Raw genomic sequence first — 7,630 nt, 5'->3', positions numbered from 1 at the left:
CACAAACAACCACCCGGGCAGTGGAACCTCCTCAGTGCCATCCAGGGTCAGGGTGGTGATTGGTAATGGGGATTTGAAGGTCTTGAAAGCGCATTTTGAGTCAGCACTTGGGATCTTGTCTTTCCTTTCCCAACTTGTTAGAACCGAGTGGCACCATGTTGTTAGCCTGAAACTGGAGCAGGAGAGGACGAGGCGAGCCAACCTCCTCTTGTGAAGACGGCACCACATTTTTTACTTTATCCCCTGGAGTTGAAGCTCAAGAGGAAGTATGTCTTAGACCAGAAAGCCCACCTAGGTCCTGAGCATCTTTTCCCAGTTTGAGTTGACATACTTCAGTGGATCCTATTTTGTGATCACACATTCACCAGTCCTGTGTGACCCCTGAACCACCTTCTATACCTTGTAGGCAGCAAGTCTTCCATTTCCTGAAATAGCCCAGGTCAGCTTTTCTGAGCTCTTACCAAACTATTGTTCTCCGTGGAAACCAGTGTTTAAAGCTCCAGCTGCTGAGCCATGAGGTGGGAATGCCGGAAGCTCTTCCGGCATTCCATCATTTACCAAGAGTCCTGGGCAGCCAGCATCAGGGAGTTGAACTCAACTGAGGAGGATGACCAGCCACAAGTGTGTTCCTCAAACACCAGGTGCACACACAGGTCTCTTCCTAACACGTGAGCCAAGCTTCCCCCTACCTGAGAACATGACCTAGGCACACACTGATACTTCAGTTCTTGTTTTTGTGATTTAAACACATATGTGAGAAGATTTTACGTCTGAGAGGCTGGTCGGAATGCCCCTCACCCAACTGATTGAATGTAGCAGCAGACACGTTCCCGGGAATACACAGATCTGCCTAGAACAGAGGATGGTGGACACGGGGCGGACAATACTTGACTGCTGGTTGCTGTGGCTCTCACACGGGGCGCCGAGCTTGAGTCTCCATGGGTGGCTCTGAGATGCTAAGTCAGGTTCCTGCCTCCCTTTGAATTTAGCACAGCTCAAGGTGTGTTCTTAGAGGAATGTAAAGATTTGTTTGTTTTTTTAAAATCTCTGCCTGAGGTTAATGTGAGAATATGGAGAGCCATTTTCCCATTTCCAAAAGTTGACTACAAACTGTGTGGGTCATGGAAGTCTTTCTTTTCTTTGGCTACTACTTATTAATCTTCAGGTTTACATTTTCACGGGTAATTTGCGGATCCTCCATGAGCTAGTTGTGTTGGGTACCTGGCAAGTCTTGTGCACAACCCTTTGGGCCATTACACAATATCTTCTGCTCCCTAGGAGTTCATGGTCCATGCTGGGAGTGGGTGGTGGCAGGGGGGCTAGTTAACATGAGACCATTGGCTAGGGAGTCAGAAGACCTGAGTTCTGGGATCAGCTTGGCCACTTAGCTGGACTGTGTAATCCCTGGCAAGTCCATCTGCTTCTTTGGTCCTCGGTTTCCCCATCCGTAAATGGGTATATTGGCCTCAGTTATTATCAGGTTCCCTTTTCAAATCCATTATCCTAGATTATTCTATCCACTACCTTTTTTGCTTTCTTCTCATGGGATTCTGACATGGCGGACATTCAACCAGCCTGAGATGCAAGACATTTTTTTGCGTTTTGTAGACTACTACTCCTCCTTTTGCTCAAACATTCTCCCCCATGCTTTATAGATTTCATCTCCTCTTTGCTTTGGGGGCAGTTATCTCATTCACTTATTCCTTACATTTCAGTGGTCTTACTGCTGTCATTACAGCTGTCCTCCAACCAGCATCTTCTCTGGGCCATCACTGTGGCTGCTACTTCCACATATCAACCTTGTTTCATCTTCAAAACAGTCTTTCAGCATTATGTATGAAACGCTCCGGATGTAGTTCCCATGGAGATGACTATATCAAGGACCAGAGGAACAGGGCCCTTTAAAAAATCTCATCCTAATGAATTCCAGCCTTCCTGGTAAGCATCTTCCTCTTTTCAGCAGCGACATTTACAACTTGGCATCTTATTTCACAATTACATAAAAGGATAACTGTCTGGACAGATGCCTGCATGTTAGTGCTGGCTGTGCTGGGAGCTGTCGGCCTCCCTGAATAGAAGGGAGTGTCCTCCTGCCTCAGCCTGAAAGTTGACAACTGACTGGGTCAGTCCTTTCACATTGGTGTGAAGGGGTCAACTTCATGCTGGAGCTGCTGCCTCTTTCCCTCCTAATCAGTTAACCTTGTGTGGTGAAGGCCCTCTTGAAAGAAGTCTTCCCAAGCTTAAGCAAATCCTTCCTGAAAGGTGCTTTAGCAAGGAGGAGTTATAAAAAATATTAAAGCATCTCAAATTCCTGTGTCTTAAGGCTGCACATGACCTTCCCAAGTTCACTCCCAGCCAGTCCCTAAAGGTCTGGGAAAGTGTTCAGATTTACTGAGGGGCATATTAAGACAAGGCCAGGCTCTGCCCAAATGCAGGAACTGGGTCTCCTCAAGAGAATCTGATGTCCTTGAGCTCGGCCCTCTGCCCAGGTCCTGTCCAGGCAGACCAGGGAAGGAGGTATTCAGGTTGCTTCAGGCAGATTAAGTAGGATTTAGATGATCTTGAAAGACCAGAGAGTACACATAGCACATGGTAAGCTTTCAAGGAAGAATGACTGACAGACCGAATGGCCCCTCGATCAGGAATTTCTCTAATTATAGTGAAATTACCGCTTTTATATAGAGGACTTCCTCATAATTCTCATTTGGCCAGGCTGTCGCTCTGCTTTTTGTCTGTGAAGGTCTTTGGCACTTCTGCGTGCTCCCAGGCCTCCTGTGTGGGTAGCACTGGAGCTAAAACTTACCTCCCAGGAGCTCCTCTCCCATCACAAGCAGAATCAGGGTCTACTGGGAAGAGCATGCTGGGCTTTCAAGTCAAGCAGACCTGGATTCAGATCCCAGCTCCGAGACTTGTTGGTTGTGGGACCTTGGGCTATTGTTTTTAACCTTTCTAAGCTTCTGGTTCTTCATTTAAACATGGGAATAACTCCATTTAATATGTCGGGTGGTTATGAGAAATAAAACTGTTGCCTGTGTAATAATACCGGACACTTAAAAACCACTCGGAGAAAGGGTGCTTCTTATGTGGCGTTCGCTGATATTATTGGAAGTACTCGCAGGGCCATGAGGATGAGAGTTCCCTTTCTTTCATAGCCCTGACAGTGCCACAAAACTACCACCATACTTCCTTGAGGCCTCCCATCTCCAGGTCAAACAACCTTTTGTCCTCTCACCATCCCCACCCCTGGCGATGGTGTGATTTCTCTGTTTGGGATGATGGTGCCATCCTGTCCTTGTCTCATGAGGGCTCTGCTCTACCTTGTGTAAGAGCTGCCTGAAACCCTGGATTTGGGAGCTCGGGATGCAGGAGATGGACTGAAAGAAAGGAGAGAAATGGCTGGAGGGGGGTGTGTGCGGTGGGGCCTCCCCATCATGACTTCTTGATGGCTGCAGCTCATGCCTGGACATTCTCTCCTGGGACACAGTGTCCTTCCCTAAGGTCACCATCAGGTTCCTTACCTCTGTTCCCCAGGGCCACCTCTGAGAGCAGCAGGTGCCCCAGGACTCCACCTTGTGGCCTGTTTCTATTCTCCTTCCAGGTTTAGGGCAGCTTCTAGGAGGCAGCCACGTCACCACATGGGCTTGCTGACCTCCAGGCTCCTGGGTCCATCACCCTTCCTAGTTTCTAGGTAGTTGTGATTATTGTCTTTAGTGCAGGAGGGAAAGTGGCAGTTTTGCTCACATTTACGTGTGGGCTGGGCAGTGTGAAGGCAGGCAGGCCGCCGGGTCCGAACTGGCCTGGGGCCCATTCTCATCTACCCCCTTCCCACAGGGGCCCAAGAAGCAGCCTGCTCCCCTCTGGCCTGGGCAGCTGGATTCTCACCTACTGGCACTTTTTTTTTTTTTTTCAGAAAACTCATATGGGATGTCAATTACTGATTTGTTTCTGCATCACAAAGGAAAGTAGAACAGAGACAAATGAATCCGTTTTCTTGAATCATGAGCTGTGATTTCTTCATAAACTAATCTAGAGAGTGACTGTTGAATTCCACAAACGTTCCTGAGTATTTAATGAACGCCAAGCCCCGCACTATGAGTGGATGGAGGCCAAGATGCCGAAGATGGGGTCCCTGTCTTCAGGGGGCCTCCATGGGCAGTGGGTCCTGACAGCGCCGTGCTCTGCAGCTGGGCCGCTGTGAAAGGGTGGTGGAGAGTTGAGGGAGGAGCCCGGCATTCTGGGTAGGTGGTGCTGTTACCTCACTGCTCCTTGCCTGCCAAAGTCCCCTTCTTCCGTTCAGTCTTCCTCAACTGCCTCAAGCTCTAGTGAGTTCCCTACTCTCCAGACCCTGGGTTCCTGTGGCACCTACAGCCTGGATGATGTTTCCCACCTGTTATCTCATCTTCTCGGCATCACAGCCTCACGAGGCACACTATCGTCAGCACTAACAAATGAAAAAACTAAGGTTTAGAGAAGTGAAATAATTTCCCCAGGGTCACAGAATTAATCAGCAGCAGAACTGGAATCTGCTCCCTTGTGGTCTGATTCCCAGGCCAGGCCTTCTCTTAGGCCAGGCCTACTCTTTCTCCTTCATCATTTAACCCCGAGTGGCCCCTCTTCCATGTCACGTCAGCACTAGGTCCCCCCTTACTGTTTTCAGTCACCTGAGTGTCCCTCCATGAGTGCAGGGCCCAGTCAGCTTGGTGTCTGGCCCCCTGCTGGCACCACCGGCCCAGGAACTCAGACAGTCCTGTTGGATGAAGGATGGAGAATGTACTCAGCGCCTCTCTCCTCCCTTCTCGCCCCTGAGTCATCTGGGGGCAACGGAAGCAAACAGCTCTTAAGAGCCAGGTGATTGTGAGAGTCGGTCTGTCTAATTATAGCTCAGTTAGTCTTTCAGACAGTGGATTAAAAACATAACAGTAGGCCTGGCGCGGCCCGAAGGCCTGCAGTTTGGCCTGCCATGTTCCTCTCTGCGGTGCTCTGGGCCCGCGCGGCTGGCTTCGCTGCCCAGTGGAGAAGACATGTAAGGAATTTGCATAAGACGTGGTAGGCCATATCTCTTAAGATATTCTACTTCTATCAGTTGATTCTATTATTTTAAATTATGGATCTTAAAATTTCATAAGGCTTTTGATTGACTAAACTTTCTTAAAATTTTAGGGAAGACATGTAAGGAATTTGCATAAGACAGCTGTGCAGAATGGAGCTGGAGGAGCCTTATTTGTGCACAGATATACTCCTGAGAATAACCCAGATACTCCATTTGATTTCACACCAGAAAACTATAAGAGGATAGAGGCAATTGTAAAACACTACCCAGAAGGGCATAAAGCAGCAGCTGTTCTTCCAGTCCTGGATTTAACCCAAAGACAGAATGGATGGCTGCCCATCTCTGCTAGGAACAAGGTTGCAGAAGTTCTACAAGTACCTCCAATGAGAGTATATGAAGTAGCAACTTTTTATACAATGTATAACCGAAAACCAGTTGGAAAATATGTTCAGGTCGGCACTACTATGCCTTGCGTGCTTCCCTTGCATGCTTCATAACTCCGACAGCATACTGGAGGCCATTCAGAAAAAGCTTGGAATCAAGGTTGGAGAGACTACGCCAGACAAACTTTTCACTCTTATAGAAGTGGAATGTTCAGGGGCCTGTGTAAACACACCAATGGTTCAAATGACAACTGCTTTGAGGATCTGACACCTAAGGATATTGAAAAAATTATTGATGAACTCAAGGCTGGCAGAATCCCAAAACCTGGGCCAAGGAGTGGACGCTTCTCATGTGAGCCAGCCGGAGGTCTTACCTCTTTGACTGAACCACCTAAAGGACCTGGCTTTGGTGTGCAAGCAGGCCTTTAATTTATATTCAACTGTAAATATGTCACTGGAGAAATAAAATATGAATCTCCTATCTACATAGACTTTTTATATTATTTGTTCATTTCCATCTGCGTACACCTTGCTTGTAACCTAGCAACTTGCAGCTGTAAGTGCCATGTCAGAACTTCAGAGCATCATTTTAGTCGTCTGCTATCTTTGGCTAACTATGAACACATTATTCCATAAGCTAGTTAACAGTTATTTCAATATTACCCATTTTCAACTGCCCCTTCACTTTTATCAGTAATATTAGGTTATTGTGAAGTAAAAGTTCTGTCAAATTTCAAATACATTTTGCGTTCCCATCTTTAGCCATAGCCAAGTCGTAAGTTAATATGATATTTCTGTAAACCTTATTTGTCAGTATTCTCTTTAAACATTTTTATATTTACAGCACACAATTGTTACTGTAATTTCAACTGCTAAGTGACATATCAAGCAGACTGTAGGTGTAACGAGGATAGAGTAGTTGTCTCTAGAAGTACTATTTATCATTTTTAAAGAAGGAAGGTACAAAACAAAACGTGACCCTGCAAGTATACAAAAACTAATTGGGGGAAGAAACTGGAAGTGTAACTTGAGTTGGAATGTTCAGTGGATATGGGAAATATACTCCTCAGCTGAATGTATATTACAACTTGGAAGGAAGAAAGAATAAAACCCTTTGTAGGGCTTCCCTGGTGGCGCAGTGGTTGAGAGTCCGCCTGCCGATGCAGGTGGACTTGAGGACACGGGGAGGGGGAAGGGTAAGCTGGGATGAAGTGAGAGAGTGGCATGGACATATATACACTACCAGATGTAAAACAGATAGCTAGGGGGAAGCAGGTGCCTGGCACAGGAAGATCAACTCCCTGCTTTGTGACCACCTAGAGGGGTGGGATAGGGAGGGTGGGAGGGAGACGCAAGAGGGGAGGGGATATGGGGATATATGTATATATTTATCTCTGGGAAGCTCTGATGCTCTTTCAAAACACAAAGGGAGAGAAGGTGCTTGCATGGTTCATCTGCCCCTGGAGAAGGCCCGTCTGCTGCCCAGGATGGGGGGCTCAGTGCTCACCTACGTGAGTCTTACCTTCTCATCATTTCCTGACCTATTATGTTTTGTGTTGTTTTGTGTGTGTTAAGATGTGTCTGTTGTTTCTGGGGATTTGAGAAGGGAGGGGCGAGGAAAGGAGGTTTTTTAAAATCCTTTTGTTTGCTTGGGGGTATCCTTAATTACTCATCCTGGGTTGTAATTCCATCCATGGTCAGATGACATGCCTTGTGGCTGGTTTAATTGGAGGCTGATGATGAGCTGTCTCAAGCCTGTTTCCATCGGGGAATGTTGACCTGGGAACCTCCCAGCTGGTTTTAAGGCCATGGACATTGCCTTCTGCAGTGCACTTGTGCAGAGGCCTCAACCCTACAGCCCAGCCAGGCTGGTGCTCGGGCCTCAGACACAGCAGCGGGGGTGGGCTCTCTGAACCCCACAAACAACCACCCGGGCAGTGGAACCTCCTCAGTGCCATCCAGGGTCAGGGTGGTGATTGGTAATGGGGATTTGAAGGTCTTGAAAGCGCATTTTGAGTCAGCACTTGGGATCTTGTCTTTCCTTTCCCAACTTGTTAGAACCGAGTGGCACCATGTTGTTAGCCTGAAACTGGAGCAGGAGAGGACGAGGCGAGCCAACCTCCTCTTGTGAAGACGGCACCACATTTTTTACTTTATCCCCTGGAGTTGAAGCTCAAGAGGAAGTATGTCTTAGACC

General features: G+C 47.5%; 1 pseudogene; it reads left to right on the top strand.

Moving 5' to 3' along the window:
* Positions 1–513: 513 nt before the first annotated feature.
* LOC102995783 (NADH dehydrogenase [ubiquinone] flavoprotein 2, mitochondrial-like) lies at positions 514–5,918 on the top strand (annotated as a pseudogene).
* The last annotated feature ends 1,712 nt before the right edge of the window (positions 5,919–7,630 follow it).

The sequence above is a fragment of the Physeter macrocephalus genome, chromosome 1 (assembly GCF_002837175.3).
Source record: "Physeter macrocephalus isolate SW-GA chromosome 1, ASM283717v5, whole genome shotgun sequence".
NCBI classification, from domain to species: Eukaryota; Metazoa; Chordata; class Mammalia; order Artiodactyla; family Physeteridae; genus Physeter; species Physeter macrocephalus.
The sequence above is the reverse complement of the archived record's forward strand: the minus strand, read 5'-3'. Positions and strand labels throughout refer to the sequence as shown.